Source organism: Natator depressus, chromosome 2 (assembly GCF_965152275.1).
Source record: "Natator depressus isolate rNatDep1 chromosome 2, rNatDep2.hap1, whole genome shotgun sequence".
Classification (NCBI taxonomy): domain Eukaryota; kingdom Metazoa; phylum Chordata; order Testudines; family Cheloniidae; genus Natator; species Natator depressus.
This window is the reverse complement of record NC_134235.1, coordinates 251988803-252005190: the sequence shown is the minus strand read 5'-3', so window position 1 is coordinate 252005190 and position 16388 is coordinate 251988803. Positions and strand designations below refer to the sequence as shown.

The window sequence follows — 16388 nt, the reverse complement described above, 5'->3', positions numbered from 1 at the left end:
CTTCTGTACAAATGCTAGTGAGTTCAGTCCTGCATGGTTCAGTCCTACACTCCACCATCACTGACATCAGTGGGAAGTGAGGGTTTTTGGCACCTCGCTGGAGCCAGCTCAGACTGTGGAATTACGATTTTTTTTTGGTAACGTCAGTAAGGAGGAAAAATTAAAACAAGAGGCCCTACAGCCGTTCAGCATTCTAAGCAAGGGAATAAATGAGGTAGTGTTGATAGTTTCAAAGTTGACAGTTCGAATTCCAGCACTGAGCCATTTGTCATAGCAACAGCTTTTCCACTAGCACCTTTCCACCGTGTCCTTTGAGAGCCTTCATATATCATCATCACAGATCACACCAAATGGAATCTGGGCCAGCCAGGCACTTGGCTAGTTAGCTTTAGCTGACCCTTCACTATTGAAAGGCTTTCTATTTTTTAAAGCCACCTACTTCATCAAAATTAGTTTATTCCTAGAATGTTCAAGAAGCCACATGCTAAAGTGTGCACAAACTTCATTCCCGCTGAAGTCGGTGGGAGTTCTGAGCGTGCAAGGAATACAGGATCGGGGACGGTACACTAGGGAGAGACATTGCTGGAAAGAGGAGTAGGATTGCTGAGCAGAACTGGAGTTAGTGAGAGATGTGGTCCTCTCCGATTGGCAAGCAGGAGACCCCATGTGTACTTCTCAGCCTGCATGACACGTATTCAGTTTAATCCATTTATATGACAAAATATCAGTGGTCTTCCCAATTGTAACTATGCTGCAGGCCACGGCCACTCACAAGTTCACAGCAGCAGCAAAAGAGCAGCAGCAAAACGCATAGGACTTAATCCCTTAAGAATCTGCTTTAGTTGCTAGCCACAGATCACCTACAGCACACAGTTGAGTATTTCTGAATCAGTCCAGTAATGGCACACTGACACCCAGCCTGTTCAATTCAGTACAATGAGCATCTAGAATGGGACTGGCCATTGCTTTGTGTATTTTTTTATGCTTAAAAATCTCAGGGTAGGCCCTGATCCTTTAAACTTCGCTCATACAAGTAGCCACCCTAGTAAAAACTACTCATCTGAGTAAGGTTTGCAGGAGTTGGGATTTTCTGTTTTAATTATTATGTACTTCCCAGTAGGTTTAAGGCTCTAAAAAAGGAGAACTTTGCCTCAAACCGAATTACCTGTGAGTGCCATTAGCATGGGAGGCTGTATTTATTTCCTGGCTGTTCTGAAGTTCTACAACCTTGATCCTCCATTTCCCCTGCCCTTTGACTAGGTCATTTATATCTAGGTACAGTGGGTGTAAAAACATTACCCTTCTGATTAGGTAAGTGGTCTGCACCTACTTTGTCCAGGTGTAAATAACTATGCAAGATTCTGGGCAGTGGAGAAATCAGGCACACTGATTTCAATGGAGGTGAAATTGAATGAAACCCAATGGGCTGGATTAGAACAGCCCTGTACTGCACTACCAGTGCAAAGCACTGGCTTACCTGGCCATCGCAGGGTTAGACAAGAGCTCTGCGCTTGACTATTTTTTTTTTTAATCCCACTCCCACATTATTTCTTGCATTTTTATCTCACTCCCACCCGCAAAAGCCTTAGATCCCGCAAGAGACACAGATTCCCCTATGCTACTATAAAAAGAAAACACACCCACCCACCATTGGCATATATATATTTATATTATTATTTTTAAAAAACCCACAGAATTTTTACCAATAAAACAAATCTTGCTTGAAAAAATACTTTAACTCCTGTTAATAAGGCATCAAATCTCCTTCTATCCTCACTCAAGTTTAAGTATTAAAACCTTTATTAAAAAAAAAAAGTGCGTGGGGGGGAAAACTTGGTTTCCATTGCTGAAATTCTATTTAGGACAAACTGACAAGAGATTTAGTGTTTTCCAGCAAATTACTGCAGTCTGGGTTTTTTTGCCCATCTATTCCTGCCTGCAAAGTACATGTTACCTGCTCCTGCCATTATGGCAGTGGGTCCTGTGGAACTCGCAGGTTCCGGGTTCCGCTTCAGGGCTCTAGATCAGAACTTTGGGTGGCAGAGAGCTGGCACAGTAACTTTTACACTGATGCCTTGGCCATGCTGACTGCAGGGAGGGTAAGGGAGCGTGGCTTGGATATCCCTGCGTCTTAGTGATCTCGGGCTGCCAGGATGGTCCACTGGGGCCAGAGGCTGCTGGCATGAAGCACTCAGATATATGCTCTTCATAACCTAGTAAGTGCCAGAACAGAATAGAAGGGATCTGGGCCCCGGGCCTGTGCTACACTGGATTTGGGGAGCACACAGGTGGCTTGAAACCACTTTTGCAACCCTATCTACCTCCTTCTCCTCAGCCACAGCTCAGGGTCTAGCCCAACAGGGTTAGTCACATGGGTGATGCAAGAGGGCTGCAACGCATCATGCGCTTGTAACTCTGACTTCATTGGGGTTACTCTATATTTACACCAGTGTATGTGACATCAGACTCCACAGCTTTCAAGAAGCCAGCCAGCTTGGGTGCTCCGAGCACAAATAAAGCACTTAAAATGCTTTTAACTGGTGAAAATATTCCCAGGATTGGAAGAACACAACAAGAGCTTGGATTGTAAATTCCTTGGGGCAGGGACCCTCTTTCTGTACTGTGTTTGTGCTGCACCTAGCATAATGAGGCCTTGCTCGTGGCTGTGGCTGGTAGGTGCTACCACAATACAAACGAACAACAACAGCCAAACAAGATTTTACTTCTTTCCTTCACTAGGTTATTGCGAGGCTTAATTCAACAAGATTTGTAAATCACCGAGATCCTTGTATTTTTCAAAAACTATATATTTGGGGGCAGCCATGAAAAACCTCAGCTTAAAAAGCAATTTGGGGGATTTAAAAAGATAGCTTTATGTTCTTAAGTGTTCTTCTTGAGCAGTGTATTTTAAGGCAACATCTGCAGACCCAGATCCAGTTGATGTAAGTGAATACAGTACCAGTCTCTTCAATGAGCTACACCAATTTATAGTAGCTGAGAATCTGGCCGTGCCAGTTTTTAAGGCACAAAAATTTGGTTTCCACTCACTGCCCAGGCTGAGATAACAAGTCAGCTGTTCCTGTCTTGCATGATATTCACTTAAGCATGAAAAGGAAGCCTCATTCTTTGATGGCAAATGCTGTCGGATTTTGAAATTCTCTCATCTTTAGGATCACAAGGAAGTAAATATAAACCTGTTCAGTAACATTGTTTGCTGGTAACTCCTTGCCTGCTGGTTGGCCAGTTACCTTGCTGTGTTTCTGCTGTTCCACCAAGGATCTCCTGTACTCAGTAGAGAACCAGAGTTTCACCAACACATTGGGCATGTTTCTACCAGTCATACCTGGGATGTTTAGCCACAGACAAAGGGCTAGCAGAATACATGCACAGAAGATTTCCATCAATGCTGATTAGCAACACTACCTGGCATCAAACACTTACGTACAGGGATCTTTACAAGCCCTACCTGAAGCATGGTTTAAATGCTGCCACCATTTTTCAATCTCCAGCAAGAGACAGGAGCGCTAAACCCAATGGTCTGGATATATCCCAGTTGCACTCTACCTACCTAGAATTGCTCCTGCGAAGACATCTTCATAATCATAGGACTGGAAGGGACCTTGAGAGGTCATCTAGTCCACTCCCCGGCACGACTAAATATTACCTAGCCTTGAACATCCCTGACAGGTGTTTATCTAAACTGCTCTTAAAAATCTCCAGTGATGGAGATTCTACAACCTCCGTAGGCAATTTATTCCAGTGCTTATTCACCCTGACAGGAAGTTTTTCCTAATGTCCAACCTAAACCGCCCTTGCTGCAATTTAAGCCCATTGCTTCTTATCCTATCCTCTGAGGTTAAGGAGAATAATTTCTCTCCCTCCTCGTAACAACCTTTTATGTACTTGAAAACTGTTATGTCCCTGCTCAGTCTTCTCTTTTCCAAACTAAACAAACAATTTTTTCAATCTTCCCTCACAGATTATGCTTTCTAGACTTCTAATCATTTTTGTTGCTCTTCTCTGGACTTTCTCCAATTTGTCCACATCTTTCCTGAAATGTGGCGCCCAGAACTGGACACAATACTCCAGCTGAAACCTAATCAGCACAGAGTAGAGTGGAAGAATTATTTCTCGTGTCTTGCTTACAACCATAGGTGCCGACTTTCTAATGTGCCAGGGAGTGCTCCCCCTCTGGCTCCACCTCAGGCCCTGCCCTGCTCCCACCCCTTCCTCCAAGCTCCCACCCCACCTCTTCCCAGCCTCTTCTCATCCTCTCCCCTTCCCCAGCACCTCCTGCACACTGCGGCACAGCTGATCTGCAGCCAGGGGAGGCGCTGGGAGAGAGGGGGAAGACCCTGATCGGTGGGACCGCCAGTGGGTGGGAGGCACTGATGGGGGGCTGCTGGTGGGTGCTTAGCACACACCATTTTTTTCCGTGGGTGCTCAGGAGTTGGCGCCTATGCTTACAACACTCCTGCTAATACATCCAAGAATTAGGGTTTGCTTTTTTTTTTCCCCCCACAATGGTTTAACACTCGACTCATATATAGTTTGAGATTCACTATGCCCCCCCACCCCCGATCCCCTTCTGCAGCACTCCTTCCTAGACAGCCATTTCCCATTTTGTCTTAACTGATTGTTCCTTCCTAAGCGGAGTACTTTGCATTTGTCCTTATTGAATTTCATCTTGTTTTCTTCAGACCACTTCTCCAGTTTGTCCAGATCATTTTGAGTTTTAATCCTATCTTCCAAAGCACTTGCAACCCCTCCCAGCTTGGTATCATCCGCAAATTTTATCAGCATACTCTCTATGCCATTATCTAAATCATTGGTGAAGATATTGAACAGAATCGGACCCAGAACTGATCTCTGCAGGACCCTGCTCAATATGCCCTTCCAGCTTGACTGTGAACCACTGATAACTACCCTCTGGGAACAGTTTTCCAACCACCTATGCATGCACCTTATAGTAGCTCCATCTAGGTTGTATTTCCCTAGTTTGTTTATGAGAAGGTCATATGAGACAGTATCAGAAGACTTATTAAAGTCAAGATATACCACATCTACCACTTCCTCCTCCTCCTCCCCCCCCCCAACCCATAAGGCTTGTTACCTGTCAAAGAAAGCTACTAGGTTGGTTTGACATGATTTGTTCTTGAGAAATCCATGCTGACTTGTCTTCTAGATGTTTACAAATAGATTGCTTAATTATTCGCTCCATTATCTTTCCAGGTTAAGAAAGTTAAGATGACTGGTCTGTAATTCCCTGGGTTGTCCTTATTTCCCTTTTTATAGCTGGGCACTACATTTGCCCTTTTCCAGTCCTCTGGAATCTCTCCCATCTTCCACGACTTTTCAAAGAGGATCACTAATTGCTCAGATACCTCCTCAGTCAGTTTCTTGAGTAGGATGTATTTCATCAGGCCCTGATGACAAAGACCTCTAACTTGTCTAAGTAATTTTTAACTTCTTCTTTCCCTATTTTAGCCTCACTTCCAGCCCTAAGATGTGTTGCTAGGCTCTGTTAACCAGCTGATCTTCCACTCCAGAGGTAGCTGCAGTCCGCTGGCTGCTGAAGAGAATCCTGTTTGTAAGGTTCATAAAGAATTTTGGGACTCTTCACGATCCAGAATATCATGCAAATATTATAGCCTTGATTCTCCCCTCATGCCAGTCTTACTCCAGTTTAACTTGCCTGACTGCAGTGGTGTCACTTTTGATTTACACTAAAGAAAATCAGGCCTTATATACTCACAGAGGAGGAACTGAGCAACGTACTAACCTAACACTGCAGAAAATAAACTAAATCCTTTTGCTAGTCTCCCATACGCTGTGTTGATACAGCTTCTTCTTACAATCTGCTAAAACTAGCCATCTCATATTTCAGCAAACATTTTATTTGAATCCATACTGCTGGGATTTTATTTGCTGTTTCCACATGATCTGTGATTGGTAGATTTCCTAAATAAAGAAATAAAAATTGCTTCTCTACCTTTCAATTAATTGCCTAGATCACAACAACTGTTTGGAACATACGGGATCCAGTTCCATCATGTTATCTAGTATTCCCCCCCGCCGAGTAAGACACAGCGTGAATAAATAAGACACACTGGTCTACACTAGGAATTTACATTGGTAGAGCTATATCTCTCTGGGGTGTGGATTTTTCACCTAACCCCTTGTGTAGGCAGCACAAGGTCACTGGAAGAGTTCTTCTCTCAACCTAACTACCACCTCGCCGGGAGGTGGATTACCTATGTCAACAAGAGGCTCTCTCCTCATCGGCATAGGTAGTGTCTACACCGAAACACTACAGGGGTACTGCTGTAGTATTTTAAATGTAGACAAACCCTAAGATATCTAGGGATCTAAAATCTACAAGCCTTTCCATAAAGTTAGTGATGCACAAAACCTTCTGTGTTTTACTCTAGCCAAGTCCAAGATTTCACAACACTCATGCAAAGAAACAAGTTTAGAAATCTGCTCCTGCAGCCCCATCCTCCCTAGAAGTCTCCCCTCCCCCCGCCCGCCAAGATTGCCAAGGAAACCAGATGCCAAGTCCAAGCCAAAATAATGAGCTCACCCATTCTTAGAAGAGCCTACAGTGCATTTCATGAGTTAGGGGAAGCAACATCTCCTTGCTTTGGTAATGCCAGATAAGCAACTGACTTTTCACACACACACACACACACACACACACTGATTCTCTACATTTTTTTTTTTTTAAAAAGCAAACTGGACCATCTGTTTAGAAACAAAACCAGAATTTTGGCCCAAATACCCTGAAATCCCAGATCCATTCCTGCCCCATCAGTTCTGGCTCCAGGATAGATCCCAAACAGGGAGCAGTGTCATTTCCTGGTGCTGGTTCAAGCCTCACCCGGATAGCCAGACCTGAACGCTAGCCTCGATTTGCCCTCAAAGCTGAGCACAAAACCCAAGTCCAAACCCAGTCCAGACCCAAACATCACCCTCCGTAGCAGCCGAGGGGGGAAGCAGAGTAGCAACAGAGGGGAGGCTAAGGATGGGGAGGAGGAGAAGGAAAGAGACAATACCGTATCCTATTCCACAAGCCGGAGCACGGCTCCACGTAACCAGACACCTGCTAGCCTGAGCCTGATTCAAAAGCAGAGACCAGAGGCATCAGCCTTGTAGGAATCTCAGCACCTTCCCATCAGCTGCTGGTGGTGAAACGGGCCTCTCAACAGGGCACAACCTATGAACCTCCCCGGTGGCCCCCCCACTCACACACTATTTTTTAATCAGTCCCTGGCTAGCAGATTTATTCTTCTGACTAGCAAGGATCTCATAAATTTGTCAAGCCCTGCAATGTTGCGGCAAATGGCCATAAGCTTCCCACACCGTGGGCTTAGGAAGAACTAGATTCCATCTACTGATGCTTCCCAGACTCAAACTAGAGATAAACAGCAGAGATACGCAGACGTTTTGCCTGTGCCCCTCAGGGGTCAGTCCGTCTTTGCATGAAGTCTTCCCTCTTCCCATCTCTGAATGAGAGAGGCTGCAGAAGAGGACTCCTTCATAGCCTACCAATGACACACCTGAATCTGGCCAAAGAGGGGAGGGGAAGTTGAGGGGATGTTCAGTGACACAGCTTAGAAGGGCGGGCTTCTGCCAGTCCCCACTGCTGAGCTCTCTGGAAATTTGCCACAGACGCTGCCTTTGGAGGCATGTGTGTTGGGGCGTGGGCTCCCACAAAAGTGTAGGCAACGCTCCCTACCATCTCTAGTTGGCTAGGAGACTCCATTCCCTCCTGGCAAACAGATTTAAAAACCGAAAAACAAGACACACCTCTGCACATACTTCTCCGCCTGGGCAGTGGGGAAGAGACCAAACACGGGACAGATGTTACTCACGTGGCTCAATGCACGGCTGGAAGGCACTCAGATATACACTGATGAGCATGGTATAGGAACCCGTACAATATAAAACAGAAAGGGTTGGGCACATTCAGCAAGTCCATGGGAACCACGCAAATGCAAAGACAGAATCTGGGTCATGCACAATGGCAACTATCTATCTGTGCATTGATTTATTCAATGGGCCTTTCCCCAAGGACTCTGTACCTCATCTATGGTTTGTGTTCAATTTAAGCAGCCCGCAAAAACCACTCAGAGTGGCACATTCCCAGATTTGGAGGATTATTGGCACTATCTCCAATTTGGCCAACCTGTATCATCCAGCTCACCCCCTGCAGAGAGGCTGTGGGGGGGCAGGGGTGAAAAATAAGACTTTGTAGCATGCCCTAAAGGTTATCAGGCAAGTTCCAGAATCAAGAACTCTCTTCTAGCAAGCAACCTCTTCTCTTTTAAAGAAGGCTGTTAGCTCAAGCACCTCTGCTGATCACAAGAGATGATCTTGGAGGTAACCAGGCCTCAATTCATTGGACTTTAACAGATCAAAAACTAGCCCCCTACAGTGTACTCAGAGACCAAGTGGGGGGTAAGAGGAGAGGTAGCACCTCTGAAAGCCAGGACAGTCACATCTCTGCATTATCATCTCCCATGATTGTTCTAGTCCTAACTTCCCTTGTAAGCTGCTTAGGGCAGGGAATCTGTCTGGAGTCAGATCCTCAGTGTAAGTCCTGGTGTAAATCAAAGGAGCTATAATGATTTACACCATCCGAGTAGCTGACCCATGGTGTGCCAAGTGCCATGCACTACTCTTGCACTGTGTAACCAACACACACAGCAATATCGAAACAACTCACTGTTCAGTAGCTTACATGTACTATGATGAGTCTGGTAGGTCTCAACAAATCTCCCAGTGAACAAGTGGCCCCAACAGACCTACCCCAACTGGGACTAACTAGTAGCTAAGAGTGCTAGCAAGGGTCCAAGTACAAAGGGTGGGATGTGGCAGCTCAACTCACCTTCACACAATAGTCCCTCCAGGGCAGGGGTAAGGGTCAGCATGGGGAAAGCTTGCACAGCCGCTACCCATCCTAGACCTATTGGTCTCTGGATACTCCAGAGGCTTCCCTCTCTGCAGCCGTCAGGCTAGCACGTTTCATCAGTGCTGGGTTCTGTGAGGTTTGTAAGAGGACTTGTCAAAGCACTGACCCCTTTCCCAGAGCAGGTAGGTCCAGGATCATAAGATGCCCCTTTCCTAACAACTAGAAAATCTCACACCACTAGCTACATTGCCTAGTCCATGGACACCTCCCCTCTTCCCTTATTTTAAATGTGCAACTTCCATGCCCCAATAGCTATAAAACACTCCAGGCTGCGTGCCCCTGGACAGAATCATTTGGCCTCCAATCCCCTCCTGGGGCTGGGCAGATTTGTCCATCCTTTCGTAGGGTCTGATCCTGCATACACTTATTACTGGGTGTCATGCCTGCTTAATACCATATGTGGGCCCCACCCTTTCCAGAATCAGGTCCTTCTTCACTACCCTCTGCACACGCTACCAGTTGGACTTAGCCTGGGCAGCTGCGTGGGGCACTGAGCCAAACTCCCAGCTCAGCTCCACCCTCCTTCCTCACTGCCACTGCTTCTTCTCCTTGGGCTACCTCTAATTATCTCCCCAGTCCACAGCATGTAGAACAGGAGGGCTTATATTCAACTGACAAACTTCTCCTCATTCTAACTACGACAGTCCCAGTGTGGAATCCTTGCTCCGTCTTCCTTGCTCCGTCTGGACTGCTCCAGGGCGATTTGCTGAGTAAGAACTGGACAAGGAGGTCAGACTGTTTTTTGCCCCAAGTTTTCCTACTGCTGCAGTCTCTGTTTTAGTGGTACCACAGCAGTAGTGCTACTGTACACTGGGCTCCCGACACCACGTTGTCCAGCATTTTTAGAGCACGTCTAGGTGAGATGGTGCTTAAAATGCCAGCCGCCACCAGCACCTTGTCTGCATCTGTGATCCTGCCACCGCGGCTGCTGGGGAAGGTGAGCCAGTGGAAAGTTTTAAGGCCAGATGGTGAAGCCCTTCCTTCAACGGCAGGGCAATTCCTCACACCAGTACTGCCGTTGACTTCAGTGGGACTCCTTGCACAAGGAGCTGTTCACCCAGCTGGCCCTTCAAGTAACAAACCGTGTGTATCAATGAGGATTGTCTGTATTCCCCCAGGAAAGGAACTCACTGAGTGACAGGGTTGTGACATCAGGCACAGCTTGACCAACCTTATAATAAAATGTGACAATTTGCATGCTGCATTCCTAGGGTGCAATCCTACTCCCACTGAAATCAGTGATGCAGCTAATGGGGAGTGGGGCGCATACGTCCCCCACCAACTGCTCACTATCCGACTGATGTCTCGTATTGCTGTTACAAAGCTCAAGCATTTGCACTCCTGCCAACCTCCCTGCCCCTCCAGTCTCTACGGTGACTGCACTTCTGCAATCAGCACTTTGCCACCGACTCCAACAGAAGCAGCCCTGGGTACCGATTTAAAAGATCTTAACCAGTTAAAGTCCTTGTATTATTACTAAAGGTCAGAGTTGGGTCACAGTGATTTGGTGGTTGAGCATTATTAACATCACACTGTTGTCCAATCGCAATGTTAGACTCTAAGAGAGTCACAGGAGTAGGCAGAGATTAAAAAACAACCACGCAAACAAACACAGACAACTGCCCTCCCAAACAGAAGAGGAATCTTCTTTCCCCTTCTAGGGAAAGGAATGGAGACTGAACCACATATACAACTTAGTCATTCAGAATGCCTTAGGCATCACTAGAAGCCACACTGATTCCACATTCATGGGCACTGTCTCAGACCACAAAGAGAAGAGATTTTACTCTACAGGACAGAGAATATTTTGCACTCCTATGGGGGCTTTCATCCAAGGATCTCAGAGCGCTTTGCAACTTTCGCTAGCTCAGCCTCGCAGCACCCTGTGCTAAGTATCACCATTACCATTTTAAAGAGAGGGAAACCAAGCCACAGAAGAGCTGTCACTAAATGGCGCACTCAAGACTAGAACTCAGGCGTCCCCACTCCCACTCCTTATACAGCCCCTTAGTAAAGGTCAGCCAGTCTGACAATCCCATTGGCTCACCATCCCGATCTCTTTACAGTATGTAATACTAGGTGCAGGCTCAAATATCTGTCAAGTCGTGCGGGGGTGGGCGGCAGGAACACAGAGCTTTCCGCCATCTTATTTTTTATGGCAGCACTTAAGCCATGTGGAGAGCTCTGAAAACCGACACTTGTTCAATACAGATGATTGCAACAAAAGAAACACAAGCTTGGCTGGCAAGCACTGCTGAGCAGCAGGTGTGAAGTCCTGTAGCCAACTAACTGCTCGGCCACAACGGGTAACTCAGGCCTTACAGCTGCAAGCCATATTATTCCTTTGATGCTTTCCTTAAGGGATTCACAAAGACAGCAGGATTAGTCATTTCGTCTTGTGTTGCTTTAAAGAAAAAAAAAAAAGCAGAGGTTCACGGTAAATCCATACACCGCTAGACTCAGGATGAGTGGGTCATATACAGTTTTCTGGGAAGCCTGAATAGTGTTTGAGGTCTCGGAGAGAAATAAAAAGTATCCAAGCTGAATTCCATATTTTCCACTCTTCATCCTTACATAAATGATTTTTCCATCTGTGTGGTACACAGCAGACATTCTGTACATTTTTTTTTGTTCTAAGTTTGTAATTTAATAGGTATCTGGGAGGTAGGTGGGGGGAAAAAAGACACTGAGATACTTGGACCGAGTATACTCACACCAAGGCTTGACAACATCACAGCCAAATCCTGGTCCCACTGAAACCCCCCCACCCGGAGGTGGCAAGAGGCTGCTGAAGTCACTGGAGAAGAGTGGCTTTAAAACCCCACCCCTTCTGGGGTTTGCAGCAGGTTTCAAGCACTGGGCAGGAAAGAGTTAAGAATCTAGGGTGTGTCGTGGGTGGAGGGGCAAGTCAACTGGAACTCAAAGCCCTTAACCCCTTCCTGCCTGGTCCCTGCATCCTGCTAACCCGCACAGGAGTAGGAAGGAGGGGCGAGTCTGTCTCTTCTCTGTGTCCCCAGCGTCAGCATGCAGAGTCCTGGGGAGGCCCAGATTGGTAGAATAACCCTTCATACCTTATTGCCTTGGGGTGGGGGGCAAGCTTAGGAGTGCAGATTCAGGACTTATTTCAAGCCTGTCAAACAGCACAATAATGCCCGTCAGCAGCAGACAACATGAGCACTTTGGACGGGATAGAGGAGGCAGCACATTCCTTAGGCTTTACCCTGATCTACTGGCTACTAGCAAAGTAGACCCACTCGCCCGGCAGGCAGTCCCCCCAGTCCAGGTTCCAGTCTGTGTCCGCATGGGAGGATGCACCTCCTCTCATTGCCTCAAAGGGAAAGAAAAAACCAAGCCCTCCTATTAGGATGTTTACACAGTGTGGCTGTGGGTTTCGAATGGGAAACTAAGCCACATGGAAAAAACTAAAGGCACTGAAACCATTTTAGAGACAGAACACATAAAAGAACCTTTACATCCACAACCTAACAGCCTGGCCAACCCAACCATGCATTCTGGCACCAACAGAGGTTCTTTCAGAAGTGATCAAGCCTCTGTAAATGCAATAGACTGTGCAGTACTATACAGATGAACTCCAATTCTGCAAATGGCTCAGGGCAGACCTGAAACCAGTATAAAATCCAGGGGTCTGGATAACACAGCGCCTCAGCCCTAAATTCCTTATGAATACAGCTAAGCATCTGCAAAGCTGCAGAGGAGTTCAACTCCTGCAGAACTTGAGAATGCAGAAATGTTCTTAGGCATCAGTTCTATGCTTCTCTTTGCCTAAACTAAGCTCCTGCCTAGAGCTGTGGCAAGCTGTGTATAGGGGACTGGAAACTCAGCAAGTTACCACCCATTCAGCCAGGATGCTACTCCTTGTCCTCCATGGACCAGGCAGGTGGGTTAACCCAGGAAAAAACCTTGCATCACCCAAAATCTGCACAGACCCTAGGAACTCTGCCAGAGGCCAGGTCTTGTTCCTCTACAATACTTCCAGGACCCTGCTTCCTTCTAGGACTGCACAGCTCCACAATCCTCAGCCACATCCTCTGCTCTGCACTTGCAAAAGGGGAAGGGAGCATTTGGCTTTCTGTCCTTACTCAAGCAAAACTCCTCCTGCAGGCAATCTCTGACTCGCAATGAACTAGGGTCAGGTCTATGTGCAAAACAACACCAGATAATGATCCCTTTTAAAACATAAGGAGGAAGAGGACCTCATCAGAAAACTCAGTGAAGGTGGGACAAATTCAGAGGTTTATCTAGCTGGTGAGATATACACCTTATTCTATTTACATAATACACCAATTTATATTTCCTCAGACTCACGCCTACGTATTGGCATGAACTTCTAGCCCCTTACACGTCATCTCTCAGTCCAGCCCAGCCTGTCTCAAGTTTGGTGCTAGCAAAATAAACTCTCCTGCAACATCAACCTGTATGTCCTAACATGGCACAACTCATGATTCTACAGTGATTCTGTGCTGTAATCTGCTCAAATATAACTGGGTGGAGAGGGAAACCCATGCCATATTTCCCAGCTCTACTGGCTTGCAATGACTATCGCTCAAGCCACACCCCCACACTTGGAACAGTTTCCCTTGTGCCAAATAGCCTCTGTCTTCCTACAAATCCCTCCTTCAAACCCACGCCTGCCGCAAATCCTCCTCCACTGACCCCTCTCATTGACTATACCTCAGAGCTTCTTCTGTGGTTGAACTGTAGCTGCACTGCTCTTGTTAGACTCTGCAAGCCCTCTGCATGGGGGAATGCTCTCTGATGTCAATGACTTTACACACACACAATGGACTTGAGGAATCAGACCTTTACATTAACAGGTGTTTGGAGCAGGGAGCCCTGCCTGCTTGCATGCTTTACAAAGGGACTTGTACACTTATTATGATAAATCATCAGGGACCAAATGACTGCAAAGGGTAATAGAGTTACACTGGGGTTGCATTTGGCCCAATGATTGCATACATTCCTCTAACAATCCCGTTGTTGCCTAAAATAGATTAATTTGGCCCATGAATTATTATTTGTATTTCAGGAGAGCCTAGAAGCCCCAGTTATGGATCAGGACCGCATAGTGCTAGGCACTGTACAAACCACAAAACAGAGATAGGGTCCCTGCAACAAAGAGATCAGACCAGCCAGGCTTGTATACAGAAAGAGAACGCAATTTTACATGGGCATTTCTGTGCCTTTCTCCACTCCCCCCAGACCTCTGACAGTTTTAGCAGCGCTTTCCAGATTCCACACAACTTCTCAGATAGATCAAACAGATTAAAAAAACATATTTAAGTTATTTACAGGGGAAAATATACAGTGATCTCACTAGCAAGACTGGAAAAATTAAAGCAACATCTCATCACCAAAACCTACGCCGCTCTTGGAAGAGAGGAGGGGTGGGAAACTTCAGTGGATTGAGAACTGCGCCCTGCCTCCATAAGAGGCGTCCACCTGAAATGCTCCGCGGAGCTCCAGAAGTTTAACAACCCTGCCCTCACCTGCCGGGGCCTGCTTCGCAGCACACTGAGAGATGCATTTCTCAGAGTTAACGTCAGGGTCACCGCGGGTCGGGACCGAACAAGCGTCCCCAGTGCTCCCGAATGCGCCCCAGGCCTCCCAGCAGCCGCTGCTTTTCCTGGCTTTTCACTATTCGTGCAACCAGTTCCCTCCCATGGGGACACCGCCATGCCGGAGGCCGGCAATCCAAGTGTGCGTAGGTGTGTGTTTATGTGCGTGCGTGTGTGGGGAATAACACCACAACTTTGAATAATGACACATGAACGGAAAACCCATGGCTGGGGCGGAAGGGGGGGGGGGAGAAAGAGACACAGGAGCGGACCCATGCAAGGACCTGGGGGGTGGCGGGGGGGGCCCTTACCTCTTCTAGCGCCTCCCTCACACCTGGCGCGCCATCGCGGGCACCGCCTGCTGCGGCTGCAACAGCGAGAGGTGGAGGCAGCCGGCGGAACGGACCCAGAGCGGCGCCCGGGCTCCGGATCAGACCATGCCTCCCCCGGGCCAGCGCCCACGCCACAGACGGCCCCGGGGCCGCCCCTGCTATAATCCCCGGGGGCAAGGTGCGGAGGCCGCCGCGCGAGAAGTCGCGCCCGCGGGCTTCACTCGCTCGCACGGGACGGGACGAGTCGCGGCGAGCGAGGAAACTTTGCAGCCAGGTGTGGCACAGCTGCCCGCGGGGGCGGGGCCGGAAGCGGTGACGCCGGGCTGCCCTGGCCAATGGGGCGGAGGCAGGGAGCCCGGCGGGCTCCGCCCCCGGGAGTTCGGTCCCGGCTGAGGGCTGCTCCCCTTGCAGTCAGGGGGAGGCGGGCGCCGCCCTGTGGGCCCTGGGGTGGCCACGCTGCAGGCCCAGCCTGACCCTGGCTTAGGTTTGAACCCAAGCCCCCTCCACACACAAATCAGTCTCACTCGGGTCAGCAAGTGCTCGGGACCCGGGTCCTAGGAGCCTGCTGGGGGTTAGAGCCCAAGTTGCCCTGTGGCCCTGGTCCAGGCCAGCGTGGATTCAGCTCCAGCCACTGGCCCGAGTCAGAAGGTCTGGGCCTTGCGGGATGGACACGTTAGCACGGCTGGGAGGCCCGGCTCCAGCAGTTGTGAACCTGGTTGCTCAACACAGGCTTGGAAACAGGGCGTCCCTAACCCTGCATCCCTGGGCTTACAATGCAGTGCAGAATGTTTCTAAATGGACAACCTACCCTCATTCTCAATTACTGAGGGACCATCTCCACTCACTGATATATGTGCTTTCCACAACCAACTCTCCTTATACCTTGTCATGAGTGATGTACCCAACTACTTGGATGCTAATATCTAAACAGTATTCTTAAATTTACTCACCTAAATTTGGGTTACTGCTGATTATGCACTATATGTATCTTATAACTTTAAAAACAAACTTTGTATTTGTGGATAATCTAAGCACCAGATGTACAGACACTCTTTTCTCAACCTGTAAATCAGTATGGAGGCAGTGTGGCTTAATGGACAGAGCACTGGGCTGGGGCCCCTATTCCTGCTTCTGCAGGGTAACCCTGGGCCAGTCACTGCTCTGCTCTGTGCCTCAATTCCCCCATCTGTACAATGAGGGTAATGATTCTGATAGCTTTATTAATGTCAAAGGTGGCGTTAAAGTCAGCTTTCTCTATCACAGGGACCACTGTGAGCATATGGTCTTTCGGGCACAACATAGACCATAGGACTGACCCCAGCACTTCCGGCATCAGGCCCAATAAGAGCTTTCCAGGTTAACTTATTTTTTAAAGTAGTCTTCTTAAAAGCTGAGAATTTCCTCCCTCTTCCTCCTCCCTCCCCCCATCATTGGACTGGATTTAATTCATTTGGAAGTACTGATCAGTGTAGCAAAGGATGAATCTTGCCTCATCAGGCTTGCCAA

The 16388-nt window shown here is 47.8% G+C and overlaps 1 protein-coding gene across 5 annotated transcripts in view; it reads right to left on the bottom strand.

Moving 5' to 3' along the window:
* Nucleotides 1-15172, bottom strand: part of LOC141983330 (mitogen-activated protein kinase kinase kinase 3-like) — a 113373-nt gene extending 98201 nt beyond the window's left edge. For all 5 annotated transcript variants that reach the window (XM_074946363.1, XM_074946366.1, XM_074946364.1 and 2 more), the window contains exon 1: nucleotides 14862-15172. The gene's annotated coding sequence lies outside the window, so the exon portion shown is untranslated. The remainder of the gene's footprint in view (nucleotides 1-14861) is intronic.
* Between the last annotated feature and the right edge of the window lie 1216 nt (nucleotides 15173-16388).